The 15,932-nt window shown below is 43.3% G+C and overlaps 1 long non-coding RNA gene across 2 annotated transcripts in view; it reads left to right on the top strand.

Annotated features, from left to right (window-relative positions):
* The first annotated feature begins 224 nt into the window (after window positions 1–224).
* The window catches only part of LOC102148726 (uncharacterized), a 43,396-nt gene continuing 27,688 nt past the window's right edge, over window positions 225–15,932 (top strand). For both annotated transcript variants that reach the window (XR_011433870.1, XR_011433871.1), the window contains exons 1-5: window positions 225–2,192; window positions 2,541–2,672; window positions 3,638–3,711; window positions 5,626–5,768; window positions 14,269–14,385. This is a non-coding gene — a long non-coding RNA (uncharacterized lncRNA). The remainder of the gene's footprint in view (window positions 2,193–2,540; window positions 2,673–3,637; window positions 3,712–5,625; window positions 5,769–14,268; window positions 14,386–15,932) is intronic.

Below are 15,932 nucleotides of genomic sequence, written 5' to 3'. Positions count from 1 at the left end.
GACCACCTTTTTCTATCTAAGCCGTTAGCTTTTAAAAATGCTTAAAAACCAATCAACAACTAAATTGCATCTGAAGAGCTATTTCAATTATAGAACTGGAGGTGGTTCCTCAGCAACCAGAAGCAGTTAAGAGCCGCAAAAATTAATGTGCATTCGAATGCTGATTTTCAGAGTATAATACACTTTGTAATTCATTTAAATGTATTCTGTGTGTTTTATTCTAGCTTAAGGCACAGCAGCAGTCCTTGACTCATCATAAAACTACATTTTAAAGTTTTTTTTTTTTTGAATAGAAAAGTATTTAAAACCTAAGAAGATAAACTGAGCGAAAATATAATTGGGCCAAATCCGAATGTAAATGGGTTTTTTCCTTGAATAACATCACTTAAAAGCACTCCTGTGGAGTGAATCCTAATCCTTAAAGAGACAACCTGTAGTTTGGATCTTACCAATAAAAATCTCATCTAAAATTGCCTTTTCCCTTGTCGCCGGACTTCGGACACGGTCATTACATTGTCTATCCAGGAGCCATGCTCTTCATCAGAAGCTACCGACCAGGCCATAAATCCAGTAGCATTGGTACCTCCGTGGATGGTGTGTTATCAAACTGAGTTAACCAAACAAGCGTTTTGCCCCAGAGCAATGGCAAACAGCACAGATGTCAACAGCCCGAAGGAAGTTAAGTCAGCTAAGCAAACAGCTGCTTTTGCTCAGCAGTTGCCAAAACCCGGATGAAAAGAATGTGTGAGAGAAAGGACGAGGCCAAAAGCACAGAAAAGAGGTCCAAGCTGTCGCACCAGGCCCTGGGTCTCCCCTCTGAATCTTTAACAAGAAGTTGGAGGAAGGATAAATTGCAACCACAGAAACACATGACCTCACTTCCTTCTATTCCTTCATCCTTTCACACAGCCAATGAGGGACCAACATTACGAAATGGAATGACTGCAGACTCACGGAAAGAACTGTTCACAGAAAGAGCTGGGCTCCCTAACCAGCCCCCAAAAGTGTACGGAAAGTTAGACTCCTCTGCTTTGTTCTATAGTTGTCTTAACTATAACAAAAGAGCTCATGCTTCCTGGGGACTTCAAGTGTCATAGGGGATATTTCCCACTCTGATCAGTCCTAGGTTAAGTATTATTTGTGTTTGACTTGCCGGTGTTGCATTTTAATCAATGAGTTGCACAGAATGATGACATTCTCTGCCTCCCACTAACTCCTCTTTCCTGAGGTTTATTCTTCTCCTTCCCTGAAGTCAATGTCGTGATAAACTGAGCCAACCAATGCACTGAAGACAGAAGCTCCTTCCACAGCCCACCTGGGGGCTGCCCTCTTCCAGAACATTTCTGATGTTCTGGGTCCCAGGCAGAAAAGTGAAAAGGCCGTTCATTTATTTAGCAAGCATTTATTGAGCACTTACTATAAATGCATTTTGCTGGGGGTTATAGGGAAATGAACGCTGGGTGAGCCACAGCCTCCTTCACCAAAGAGAACCAAGTCTGACAGGTGGGAAATTTGGGGGGACTCTGTATTTCTCACCTAAAAATAAAGGTTTCCTAGGGTTTAGAAGAGCGGTTATGGGATTTAGTTGAACTCAGAAGTCACGTTTAGAAATGTAATTTGGAATACACTATGAGCATCCAGTTGGGATTGCCTATCCAGAATCTCTGAACGTAGGAAACGAAGAGCTCTGGGATCTAAAGAAATCTCGGGCTGGCTCACAGGCTTGTCTCAGAGTCTGGTTTGAAGGAGCTCTGTGTTACCTTTAGTTACCTCTTCCGGATAACTGAAGCCTATACAATTTGCACACTGAGCCGTGACACCGCTTGAGCCCTCTGCCCTGGGCTCTCAAGGGCCCCCTCTCCCCATGCAAACTGACCCAGTCACAGCGCGTGCTGGCCATGAGACCTCCGTTTCTCGGCCTTCTATAAGGAAACCATTGAGTCTGCCTCCGAGCCGTACACAGTGGTGGCTTTCACTGAGAGACCCACTGCTGCTCCCAACAGAACTGGCAAACAGAACGAGCTATTTATAAGCATTCTGGTGGCAATTTCCACAGCCGGGAGGTGAGGCTGGTTTCTGGTTTACGCCTTTCTAGCCAGCTGTCCCTCGTCATTTTGCACATGCCGGCATGACATTTCCCTCCAGCCAATTTAATCCTGAGAAGTTTGATTTCTTTCACACGTGAACGAAAAGTAAGTCTTTGACTTGAATCATCGCTCGCCCCTTGTAAAACTGTTATTTCACGGGTTCCATCTAATTGGTACTCAGATATCTTACTAAGCTGTGGGGAGGTAACGTAAAGTCTCTTTAAAAAGGTTTTTAGGGCTTAGCCTGTGGTGTTTCTTTTGTTGGGTGGGTGGGAGAATTTAGCTAAGAATTTGGGGAATAACTGGAATCTGAACGATTTTTTAAAAAATAAGTGTTCCTTTTATTTCCTTTTCTACATTTTATTTATTTATTTATTTTGAGGAAGATTCACCCTGAGCTAACATCTGTTGCCAATCATCTTCCTCTATTTTGCATGTGGGTCCCTGCCACAGCATGGCTGACGAGTGGTGTAGGTCTGTGCTGGGGAAACCGGGCTGCTGAAGCAGAGCTGGCAAACTTAACCACTATGCCACCGGGCCAGCTCCCTTGTCTACATAGCTTTAAAGACTAAAGATGCGTCCAAGGTATGTACTAGTAGCTAGTTGAAAGCTCAATACACTGAAAAACAGATAGGGGAAGAATGACATCCAATAATTCGAATGTCTGAAGTTAGTGGGATGATACCAAAGACCTGCCAATATGAAACAGAGAGTCATTGTTCAGCGAAAAGCTGGAAAATGGCGTGGACAAATGACAGATGTGTGGACAAGGGTTGACATAATCTGGGTCCTCGAGAAACTCGAACTGTTATAAATCATAACAAATCTGTGAGATTCTCTGGAAGTCAGTACAGCCCGAGCTCTGGCTTTTGAGCAGGAATGGCAAGCGTCAGCCAGCCCCTCCTCGCCAGTGCATTCTTGGGAACTCTGCACCAGCCCTCAGGCTTTCTGGTTAAACACTCTGTTAGTGACGTGTGGGGCACTTAGAGGAGCTTAAATCACACATCATGAAATGGGTGAGAATGTAAAAAATGAAAGATAGTCTAACCGTGAAATTCTTGGAGTTATTTGAAATAAACCTGCCATAAACACGACAAAAGTAATATTTTAATTGTAGACCTGAAGGCAGGAGGAGAGGCTGAGTCACGGCATAAAAGTTTGTTCTAGAATAAAACTCTACCCATGTCCCACTTTTTCAGTGTGTTCAACAAATATTCATTGAATAAACAAGCAAATGAATTCATGGATGAGCGTGGGGCACCAGGATAAGACCAGGATTTAGAACTTTTCTGAGAAGGAAAGAATTTAAGTCGATTCAATAGCATCCAAGATGGCAGGGGCAACATTTCTTGATTAAAGTGCTAAGAGGACCCAGATTGCTCTCAAGTTTTCTTTGTATTCTTAATTACTGTGGAAGAGGTAGAAGCAAGTTAAGACATAGTGGCCACAAAATGTGGAAAGCCCAGAAGTTTCACAAAAATGGTCCTGAAGCTCTATTGACAGCTTCTCCAAAGCCACTGTAAAATTATCATCTCTTTTTATTACAAAAGCTTTCAAGGACACAGAACAGCATGGAGAATGAGCTGTGTTGAACATAACCTCTAAACAAAGCATGGAGATAGAGGTAAATCTCTTTTCTTTCCTTCCCCAACTCTTGTACCTCTCTCTTTAGAGAAATAACCACTTTCATGTAATTGATGTTAATCACCCCAGCAGTTTTTTAAAATTAAATTTACTTGCAGATGTATGCATCCATAAATTATGTATTGTTTCGCATCTTTTCTTTTTGGTTTTTTATGAACACCACTGTCCTATAGATATCTTTCTATAACTTGCTTTTCATGCTCACCTTTGGGGAATTTGTCCATGTGGATTTAGGGAGCTCAAGGTAATTTGCTTTAACTGATGTATAGTATTTACGGTACTTTATGAATATGCCATCATTTACGTCTCCATTTTCCTGGGGCTGTAGACTTCTGTCACCTTTATGTTTTTAGCTATTGTAGACAAGGCTGCCCCAAACATTTCTGTTTCTGTTCCCTGAAGCAGACAAGCAGGACTAGTCTCACGGCCACGTCTCCACCTTGCCTGCACGCTAGAGAGCGTTCAGAAAGATACCGACCCAGGCGCAAGAGCAAAGATTCCGCTTCAATTCTTCTAGGGTCTACCTTCTGGAAAGAGAAGACAGAAAGTAAACAAAGCTATAGATTAGAAAATATCTGTAGTGATGCAAGATATAAGGAAAATAAAACAGGGTCATCATAGGGAGCCTGGATCCAAAGAAGTGTCCTACGGAGGTGACATTGAAGCTAAGATGGGTGACCGAGAGCTCACTATGCAAAGACCTCAGAGAAAGAGCCTTCCTATGAGAGGAAATGGCTGAAGGAGGCTTGTCATTTTGAGAAAGAAAGTTAGTATGTCTGCCAGCCTGCTCCTACAATTGTGGGGCTAGGGTAGGAGGGCCAAGGCAGGCCCATGGGCCATATACCTAAATAGTTAAAAGTCATAAATGGAGGAAACTGTTAAAGAATGTATGTTCTATATTCCTACTTTAACAAATATATCATCATCATGACAAAATTAAAAAATAAGGGTAAAACTATGGTTTCTCTTTGAGGGAAAGTCATCAAAATAACAACAACTGAATTTAATTATTATTTTATTTTTTTTGAGGAAGATTAGCCCTGAGCTAACTGGTGTCAATCCTCCTCTTTTTGCTGAGGAAGACTGGCCCTGAGCTAACATCCGTGCCCGTCTTCCTCTACTTTATACGTGGGACACCTGCCACAGCATGGCTTGCCAAGCAGTGCCATGTCCAGACCCGGGATCCGAACCGGCAAACCCCGGGTTGCCGAAGCGAAACGTGCCCACTTAACTGCCGTGCCACCAGGCTGGTGCCCTAATTATTTTTATAGTGGGTGTGCAGTGGATGGACCAATGATGCTTGGATGAGTAATAAAATGAAAACATAAGCAACTCATAAATTTTATTCTATTAAACCTGTGTTGTTGGCTTTATTTTAATGAAATCATTATTTATGTTGTTATAATCACTGTTCACATAGTTTGTGTTATTGACAGCAATGATCCAAAGGATAAAAAATATATTTTTTTTTTGACTTAAGATACACACAATTTAAATATATGTTCATTAAAAACATAAATTAAAGTAAATGTAAAAAATTTTACAAGTTAACATTTGTTTCTTATATTTTCCAAAAGGTTATTTTTCTTCTGAAGTACAACCTATAATTAATCAATATCAAAATATTCATTCAAAATTAAGTCAAGATGAAATTTTAAAATGTACATGTTAGGAAATTTTTAAAAATCTTACAAAATATATTTATAAAAATGAAACTATAGCAATTTAAGAGTTGGATGTACATTTGGTTGTTAATGTAGGAATTGGTATCACTTTTCATGTTATTTCTAGTCCCAAATTGTTTTAAAATATAGGTCTTATTATTATTCAGGGATGGTGAGGCCAACAGATCAGGAGACGACTGATATTAAAACATGGCTTGTTATACTCACAGATCCCAAGAGAAGGGGGCACGCAGGGGCATTGAATGCCACGCCACGAAAGGCCATATGGAGAGGCACGAGGATCCATCAGGATGCAGAGGGAGCAAGAGGAAGATGTGAGCCCCAGCCTTTATTGTGGTTTCCACGAGGCAGGGTAAGTTTTACTTGAATAAAATGTGATATAACAACAACAAAAAAAACCCTAAGGAAATAAAAATAAAATAAAATTTCCACTTCTTTATTTAAAATGTGAGGGGCCGGCCCTGGCTAAGTGGTTAAGTTTGCGAGCTCCACTGCAGCAGCCCAGGGTTTCATCGGTTCGAATCCTGGGCACGGACATGGCACCGCTCATCAAGCCATGCTGAGGCGGTGTCCCACATGCCACAACTAGAAGTACCCACAACTAAAAATACACAACTCTGTACCAGGGGGACTTTGGGGAGAAAAAGGAAAAAAATAAAATCTTTAAAATGTGAGTAAAATAAGTAATGCTGCTATGAGACACAGTTATACATTAAGCGAGAAAAATTTGTCCGGACATCAAAGCCTTTTCAGATGGTGGGTTTACAACAGCATCTCTCGAGAGCAGGACAGCAACAGGCGTTTGTAAACATGTCTAACGAGAAACAGTTCTGTCAGAACGCTGCCGATAAGGCTGAGAACTTGCAGCACAAGTTACTTGAAGGTAGATAAATTGTTTATGATATTTTCTATTAGAGTTGATGAGAACACAGATAATATCTCCCAGTTAGCTGTATTTCTTCATGCTTTCGGTTGGCATTTTGATATGATTAAAGTTTGATAAAAACCCTTGGACATAGTGCCTATGATAGCTGCACACAGCAGGACATGACGTGTTGTGTTGTATCAAGAAGTTTTGAAAATTTTGATGTGAACGGGTCCAAACTAGTAAGCTGGAGTATGGAGACAGCTTCTGGAATGGTCATGGTCAATGTCGGGCTTGCCACAGTACTTAAATCAAGAGGGTAACAGTTTGCAAGGGCCCTGTATGTAGTTATTCGTTAACTCGTTCACCCAAGAAGAAGTTTCTACTAAAACTTTAAAAAACGTAGCACAGGGGCTGGCTGAGTGGCTGAGTGGTTAAGTTCGTGTGCTCTGCTGTGGCGGCCCAGGGTTTGGATCCTGCGCGCAGACATGGCACCGCTCGTCAGACCACGTTGAGGCGGCGTCCCACATCCCACAACCAGAAGGACCTGCAGCTAAGATATACAACTATGTACACGGGGAGGGGAGGGGGGAGGCGGTTGGGGAGATAAAGCAGGGAAAAAAAAAAGGAAGATTGGCAACAGTTGTTAGCCCAGGTGCCAATCTTTGAAAAATAAACACATAGCACCATGACCACTGTCTGCTCCAAAGCCCAAAGTCATAGCTCGTGTTTCTTGGCCTCAAAGTGTGGCAGGGTGCCATAATGTGCAGGTCAGGGCAGTTGGTTTTGTGATGGTGACAAAGAGATTTTTATTAATTTTTGGAAAAATAGACATATTAATACAATCCAAAGCAAAATATCACGACATCCCACGAGCAAAGAGAGAATACAGATTTAGCCTTTCAGGTTGATGTTAACCCATCCTAAGAACTTTGAACTCTCTACAAAGTTGTTAACATGGGGGCCAGCCCCATGGCCGAGTGGTTAAGTTCACGCGTTCTGCTTCGGGTGCCCAGGGTTTCACGGGTTGGGATCCTGGGTGTGGACTTAGCGCTGTTCATCAGGCCACGCTGTGATGGCGTCCCACATGGCACAACCAGAAGGACTTACAACTAGAATATACAACTATGAATGGAGGGCTTTGGGGAGAAGAAGAAGAAAAAAGAAGATTGGCAACAGGTGTTAGCACAGGTGCCAATCTTTAAAGAAAAAAATGTCGTTCACATGTAATTTCATAAGAAGCGAAACATCCCTGTTTCCATTTCTTGAAATGAAAGTGAAACATTTCCAAAATTATAGATTTGAAGACTAAATGACAGAAAATTTCTCAGATGACAAACTTTATGAACTAATATTGTCAATTCATGCTCTGCTTTAATAATCATAATTTGAATAAAAGCTACCAATGGAAGTTATTGGACGATACGACAAAGAAAAGTAAATATAATGATGTTAGAAAAGCAGGATATTACGAAAACCTCGAGATTAGTTACTTGAACTAAAAAAACCACTGTGCCAGAATCTATCCTCGTTTAGCATCCCTACATTTGCGAACAGCTGTTTTCCATTATGAAACCAAATAAAACTAAATGTCACTGCCTGTTAAAGGATTTAAGAGTGAACACAGAACTCAAGACTTGACACTGTCATCTTAGGACCAAAAAAACCGAGAGAACTGTCAGGTTTATGCATCCTAACCCAAAGCATAATGAATTACTAAATAAAAATACATGAAAATAAATTGAAAAGTGTGATGCATTAGATATTAAAATGTTTATTTTTCAAGTTCATATTGATAATATGATCTCTACTATGGCATATATTTCTATTATGACCTTACAACAACACATCTGGAAAAACAGACTAGGATTGAATATATTTCTGCCACTTGATTTTTCTTACATTCAATCCATTTCATTTCTACCTTCCAGGCCCCATAGACCGCCTAAGTGTGCAATCCTTGCTCTAGATTGTGAGTTCCTCATGGACAGAAACCCTGACAGCATATTATTCAACCAGCTCCCCCCGTTGGTTCATCTATGATTCATCAGTGATTTAACAAATATTTCTTGGTTGCCCACTATCTACCTGGCACTGTAGGTGGAGCTGCATTTAGAACAATGGATAACACAATCCTGGCCTCTGGGACCACAGATGCCAGCTGGAAACAGAGTTAAGTATTCACCTAATGTTTGAATTGAATTGATTGGCTGTCCAAGTCCTACCACGGCAAAAAAAAGTTTTGAGTTACAGTCTGCAGAACCCAAGACGTTAGTTGCAATGTATAAGGTAATATAACAGCTTATAAAATTCATCCCCAGGAGGAAAATGATTCCTGTCTGCAAGGTTTGATTTGTGAAAGCGTCTGGCACAATGGGAAGCATCAAGGTTTGCATTCAGGGTGACTCAAATTTAAGTGCCTGAAACTAATTAGTAAATTAGCATACAGGCTCACTCACCTGAGCCCTCATGGAGGCCTTTCCTATTTTGCTGCAGAAAGTAAGCTTTTCCCGGGAGACGCAACTGAAACATACATCTGAACAAACATGGCTTTGTCTTCGCTGACATCTGAATCTATTTCTGTCTTTCTTATCACATTTGAAATCCAAAGGATTGCATTTCTAATCCTGGTGGATTCAGCTCCACGCAGTCAACGCAGTGGATGGGGGCACATTTTCCCCACACGCAAACTTTTCTTTAGGTTAATTGTCTTTTAAGACGCAGCTGGGCTGATGTCACAGGAAACAGAATGGCAGCTCTTTGCTGAGCTACGGAGTTGCTAGATTTAAAGGCATAGATGAAAATTAGAGATGACGTAGAGGGTTTTGAGGTTGAAATGGCAAATATAGAAAATTAATGTGCGCATTCTTACATTCCCATTTTAAGAAATATTCAATTTCTTATCTTTAATTAGAAGAACTGAGAAAGGCTTTCCATCAAAGATCGAATGAAGAATGAATAGAATTTATTAAGTGAAGAAGATGAAGTACAAAATAGAGGCAATTCAATCAGGATGTGCAAAGGTGCAAAAGAATGAAATATCATGGTGAGTGAAAAGGAAATAGAAATTGCTTAGGTGGCTGAGAGAGCAGGAAAAGAGCAGACTTGGGGCTGCCAGGGAGCTGGGACTTAATCCAATGGCTCTGGGGTCCAATCACCTTTCAAGGGAGGGCTTGCTTCAGAGTCACCAAGAGGGATTTGAAAAAAAAACAAAGAACTTGTCTTTTCTGGGCAGCACACCTGGCGATTCAGATTCAGTAGGTGTGGGATTGGGGCCCAGAAACATTTATTTTTGGAAATTCCTTTCTTTGTTCCAGTTCAAGATGGCGGGCTGAGCACAAGACTTTGCCTCCCTTCTCCACTTCCTCCCCAAACCCCATAGAAATTATAGTAGAGAAGGACCAAGATGAGTGACCTACAACAGAAAGGAGAACCGCAAAATGGCAAAGGGGCTGGATCTGGTAATCTGCTGCTTAAAGTCGGAAAGAGGATAGAAGCAGATGGAAAATAAAACCCAGTGGAGGGAGCCATGGCCCTCCACCGTGGGAGAAGGCTGTTGGAAAAGCCACAATTTCTGGCACAGCTGCAGAGAGTCTTCAGAATTGGTGTAAGCAGGAGTGCGTAATGAATAATGTCACAAAAAAGAAGATGATGAGAGGAGTGTCTAGAGAACAGTTGAAGCCTCACTTCCAACTCATGAAGAATAACTGGCAGCCCGGCCTTTAATGATGTGGAATAGATGCTCTCTGAAAGAAAAGCATTCGAGAAATCCAAGAGATGCTATTTCTAGTCTGATGAGCTTCTCCCCAGCTGGGAGCATGGGACCAGCCCAGGAAGAGAAACCCTCCCTACATTTTCCTTGGGAGCTTTGAGAATACCCCCACCTCTTGACAAGTACCCCAGACTCACGGACCTCACCAGGGACCGAGAAGAAAGCACGGAAGGAGATGAGATAGGAGCCGGTGTTCATACACAGCTGCTGCATCCCACCCACGGGGCACCAACGATACATGCTCTTTATGGTCATTTCTATTAACTTATTAGGATGGAACAAAGACTTTAATATAGAGCCCCCAAAACAACGCAGCTGGGTCTGTGGGTGTCCATTCAAACAGCGGCAGTGGGGTTAGAATTTTCCCTTTAAATTATATCTCTCCGGAGAGGAGGCGTTCTCTGGCTGGTAGAGTGGCAAAAAAGAATCAAAATTCCCATGTGCAATTATCTTTTATTATCCTTGTTTGTTCACTGGAGAAGGGAAGAAACCAGCATTTGCAGGCTGGATTCGTGCCAGAAGAATCCAGCACTAGATCTGGTTCCAAAGGGTAGGGGTGGCCGGGAGACCAGAGTTCAATGTTCTAAGGGGATCCTATCTGTTCTGTGAAGCTCAGCGTCGAGAGAATCCAGACCAAGGCAAGTTTTGGGAACTGGTGTGAAAGAGTCCTCAGTCACTAGCTAGAAAGGGTATCACTCCTTGGGAGAGCCTACTGACAGGAACACCAAGTGTTTGCAGGGCTCCATCCGAATGGGCTGAGATGCACCCATTGCAACAGGAGGACCATAGAGAAAGCAGCGGACCAGGCAGAAGCCCAGTCATCTGAACTGGACAAATGTAATGTGCACGATGCAGATGCCTCAGGAAGCAAGCCCCAGATCTGTACGCACAGGCTGCTTGGGATTCCCACCAGTTAGGACCACCATCCCATACTGGACCCCACTAGACTGTGGGTTCCAACCTGAAAAACTGGTCCTGCTTTGGACAGAATGGGTTCAAAAAATCTCACCGAGCCCACAGTTGGAAAGTCCTCTGTGATTTCAGATGAGAGAGCTGAAGAAAGGAGAGAACTCTTGTTCTCTAGTATTGAGAAATTAAGTAGCTTTTTTGGGGCAGAAGCCTTTAATTTTTTCTGGAAAATAAAAATGTTTAATGCAATGGTATTTAATGTCCTTCTCTCTCCAGTGAGGTTTTGTGGCTGATTTTCACACCATGGCTCCCTGTGGCCTTTGGGTTCTTTCTCCCCAACACTCACACCCAGCCAGCCTTCGCCCAAGTCCCATGGATGCTCACACATTTGCTGGGAGTGAGGAGAGCTTGGGAGGGGGGGTGGAGAGTTGAATGACCCCTTTGCACGGATCTCTAGTGAGTTTAATTCTGGTAGCTTCTGACCTCCTCTCCAGCTTTTCAAGAATCATCTCCTGCTCACAAACTTGGCTTTGTTCACCAATGAATAAGGCACTTTTCAGTCTACCATCCCTGTAGGAAACCAAAACAGCCCGGGGCCGGGGACAGACTAGTACAACATTTGCACAATCTCCACCCACCCCCATCTGTCCACAATGGACCATTGAAAACCTGTCTTGGATTACCAGCTCCAGGCTTGGGCGGTCCGATCAAGAGAACCAGTTGTTGTAAAGACTCCTTTCTCCATTTAGATGTGTGATGGCATTCCACATAGATATGTTTTTGTTTTTGCATTTCGATATTCATTTTCTGTCTCTGGCGTGACTCCCCAAGAGACTTGCACACATTCTGGCTTTGGACACTCCGCTTTTGAACCACCAGGCACACAGGTATTAGTTTTAATGTCTGTTTGCACAAGTCAGCCCTAAAGTTTAAAATACAATGGAATTTCTCCACGTGGTGGGATTGCAGTTGTAAAGTGGCCCTTTTATGAATTCCAGGAAAATAACAGAATCTTCGCTTCCTTGCTGAGGATGCCGCAGTCGCGGCTGCTACCTTGGTTACAGCACCGTGAGACCTCGACAAGCTGTTAATTTGAATGGAGAGTTTACATTTTATTTACAGAAGGCAAACCTAGGTATGATGTCCGCTAACCACAGGAGAGCTGAACTCAGTGAGTTACCTGCTTGGCACTAAATGTGCTCCAGGTGAATAGTTCTCAGTCTGCTTAGAGCAACGATGCAAATGATAAGAGCTTGTGGTGCGTGAAATAAATTGGACCCTGGATCTCTCCATCACCTCAAGCAAAGACCGGTTAATCAATTCTATAGAGAGATGCCCACCTCCTCTAGGCCTGGGAAGGGGGTCAGTTTGTAGGGAGCGCCTGCACATGCCCGCGGGTTGCTGAGCACACCAGCAGATGGACACCTATGCACTTCTCCTGGTCAGAAGCCACAGGCCCAGGGCCCACATCTGTGGTGTCAGGAGCTTCTGGATAATTCCTGAACCGTGTGTGGGATTGCTGCCGAAGTTCTCCTCCTCTCAACTGTTCACCTGTTGAGAGCTTGGAGGGGTGAAAATGTCACAAGATGTATTCATGTACCTGCACATAGACACTTGAATCAGAAATTAGCCCTTGTAATGGCGGAGAGAGATGGTAAAGGCAAATAAATAAAACAGCGATGGGGCAGGCAGGCTGAACAATAGCAAACCGGAAAGGAAGGAAAGCCAGAAACCAGGGGTCAGCTGGTAGGTTGGAAGCCAGAAGACCATATCAATAAAGACATTGATGCCGAGACATCAGAGTAAATAAGCAGAAGATACAAAAGGGGATGGTAGTTTTAAAATTATCGGCATGTCCTTTGACTCACCTCCCACAGGAGGTGGAGTCTAATTCCCTCTCTTTGAATATGGACCAGCCTCTGTAGCAGAAGTGACACTCCGTGACTCCCGTGGCTGGGTTTCTGCCTGGCGCTCTCTCTGGAGACACATCTTTGGAGCCCTGAGCCACTGGACAAGAAATTGGCCACTGTGAAACCACTGTGCTAGAGAGACCACATAGAGGTAGGTCTGCCTGGGTAGCCGCCCATATGCCCCAGATCAAAATAAGATCGGTTATTTCGACATTTACCGGAACTGCAGGAAGAGCAATTGGAATTTCCTTGGTACCCACCAACTCCAGCTGGCTAGGGAGGAGGCCATCGTCTCTCTGCAACAATGGTTCTCAGCCTTTTTGTGTCCTTGACACCCCTCTGGTTACTGGCAGCACGCTGGAAGGGATTAAATTGTATCAGTGATCAGCACGGTGTTCCCCTGGTCACCCTTCAGCACTGTATTGTTCTCTGAGCACATTGTCCACTGCCCTGAATGTTTGTAACAGTGGCTTTAAAAGTTAATTGACAATGACCCACAGTAAGAAGTTTATCTCACATCACATCCCAGTACCCCCGTGCATATAGTTTATAACTATGTGCATGACAGAAACAAAAGTCTTATAGCAGTTACATAAGAGCACTCCGATATTTTTTTTTTCTGCTTTTTATCTCCCCAAACCCCCCCTGTACACGGTTGTATATCTGAGTTGCATGTCCTTCTAGTTGTGGGTGTTTGTTTTTAATAATGCCAGTCACGACCTGCTAAATTCATTTCATGACCCACTGGAGTCATTTTTTTGTGCATTAAAAAATACCCGGTATTTTATACCTTTTTTGTGTGTGTGTGTGGTGAGGAAGACTGTCGCTGAGCTAACATCTGTGCCAATCTTCCTCTATTTTATCTGTGGGACGCCACCACAGCATGGCTTGATGAGCGGTGTGTACGTCCGCGCCCGGGATCTGAACCTGAGAACCGAACCCCGGGCCACTGAATTGGAGCATGCGAACTTAACCACTATGCCACCAGGCCAGCTCCTCTATTTTACACTTTTAAGGCAAAATTTATTGCAGGTCATGTAAACACATGATTAGTATTCTATCTAGTGTTTCTCAAATTTTTTCAACCATGACTCCTAGTAAAAACCACATTTTACACCATGCCCCGTTGTACACAGATAAAAGTTTCACAAAGCCACATCTCCCTTCTAGATGGATGCACTCTGGTATTTGCTTCTTTAGTTCACTTTTTGAGTGGCTAGAACTGAGCAGATTGATGTCATCATCCACAGGTTGAAAAATACTACTCTAATATTACTGGAAGAGTCCGTCCGTTCACTGTTGCCCCTGAAAGGCACATTCATAATTGCATGTCTCCTCGGTTGCAATGAAAATTTCCTTCACACATTGATCAAAATGTGGCATCCTGACCTTGCAGGGCAAACCAGGGCTACAGGAAAAGGACAAAAGCATCCGCAGACGTGAACACTGACTGACCTTCTACACCAGCACGTACACACATGTGCACCTGCAAAGCTTGAGGTCGGCACAGCAGGTAAGTGTGTGCTAGCGATGTGGTCACTTGAAGACGTGGTCACTATATCTGCACTAACCACTTTAGTCTCTGCTTCCTGCACACCCTTGGGTCCCCTGCATTGTACGTAGGAGAACGTTTAATGGAAGTCATTTATTCTGCACTGTCTGTAAAAATGCATTTCCCCAAGCGAGTTACTTCATAGCTCAATCTTGCTATAGCACAGCAAGTACTCATCATTTTCATAAGCACTGATCCTACATCCATGCCTTACCACTAGATCTGTCTTGCCCAGTAGTTTTAAAAGTGAAATGTTTTGGCTTCTTTTTTTCCATTGCAAGAAACTCTGACTCTATGTTTTCATGACTGCTTTTCTCAAAAACATATGATTTTCACCTGAACCCAAGGGCTATATTCCCCTAACTTCCCGATTGCTTCTTGCGCTCCAGCATGAGAGTGGAAATCTGATGTAAGTCCAATGACTAAGACCTGTCAACAAAGGATGGACCTTCCTTAAGGATTTTGAGAGTCAATGTGCCATGCAAGCATAGCTAGGACAGAAGTTGGTATTTACAATACCCTCTGCCTCTGGAGAAGATTCAGCCCAAGGACCACCCATGGTTGGTTAAGAGGGGTGCTAAGTAGGAGGTTGCAAATTGGAGAAGCAGAGAGGGTGAAATTGTTCTACTAAGAAAAGGAATATGAAGAAGGGGAGAGCATGACCCGGGAAGGGGGCGAAAGCTGAAACTGCACCAGGAAGGTTGCTCAAAAGAGGACTCGTGGGAGGAAAACTACTCGAAGGGAAGGCAGGCAGAGAATTGCTTCAGGTCACTTCAGGGAGTTTTCCTGTGCAACACATCCTTTGTTCTAATTTCTCATGAAAGCATCAGTAAAATCAACACTGCTTGTCTCCATTTGTAGGACCGGATTTGGCGTGTGGGTGGGAAAGCCCTGAGCCTGGCACGGAGTCAAAGGGAAGTCTTCTCACATGTGGGTTTTCGAGAAGATGGCTTTTCAGTGGTAGATGGCAAACCAAAATCAAACAATGAAATAGGACAGAATTCCAGTCCATCTGGCGCGGGCAAAGGAGAAGATGCAGCAGGACAATGGATGTACATATGTTCTCTCTTTTCTTTTTCCGAAGAGATCCCCCTTGGAATATTTTTGGACAAATGTTCAGGTGTCACGGTCCCTCTGTGGGAGAGACCTTCAAAAGCCCATTTTTCTCCACTCCAGCAAGCAAACGGCTTTAGGAAGAAGGGGAAGGAGGCAGGCTGGAGAGAGGAAGGGAAGGGAGTGTAGACAACCTGTCAGCGAAATGCATCATCTTAGCTTGCATTTGGTGTGAATACGTATGTTAATGCCCATCTGCCGAGAAAATCCACCAGAGATTTTCGGTGTTTCCACGTGATGATAGGACCCATGTTTCCATTTCCTCCCAGCTGCCGGGAAGGGGCCCCGCTTCTAAGAGAAAAAAAATCAATGACGTCCCTTCGTTGCCTGGTGCACTAGCTCTAATTTCTAGAGCTGAGGATAAAAATCACACCTCCGAGCACCAGGCCTTGGAG

This window comes from Equus caballus, chromosome 29, assembly GCF_041296265.1.
Source record: "Equus caballus isolate H_3958 breed thoroughbred chromosome 29, TB-T2T, whole genome shotgun sequence".
Lineage (NCBI taxonomy): Eukaryota > Metazoa > Chordata > Mammalia > Perissodactyla > Equidae > Equus > Equus caballus.
This window is presented reverse-complemented; position numbering and strand designations above follow the sequence as displayed.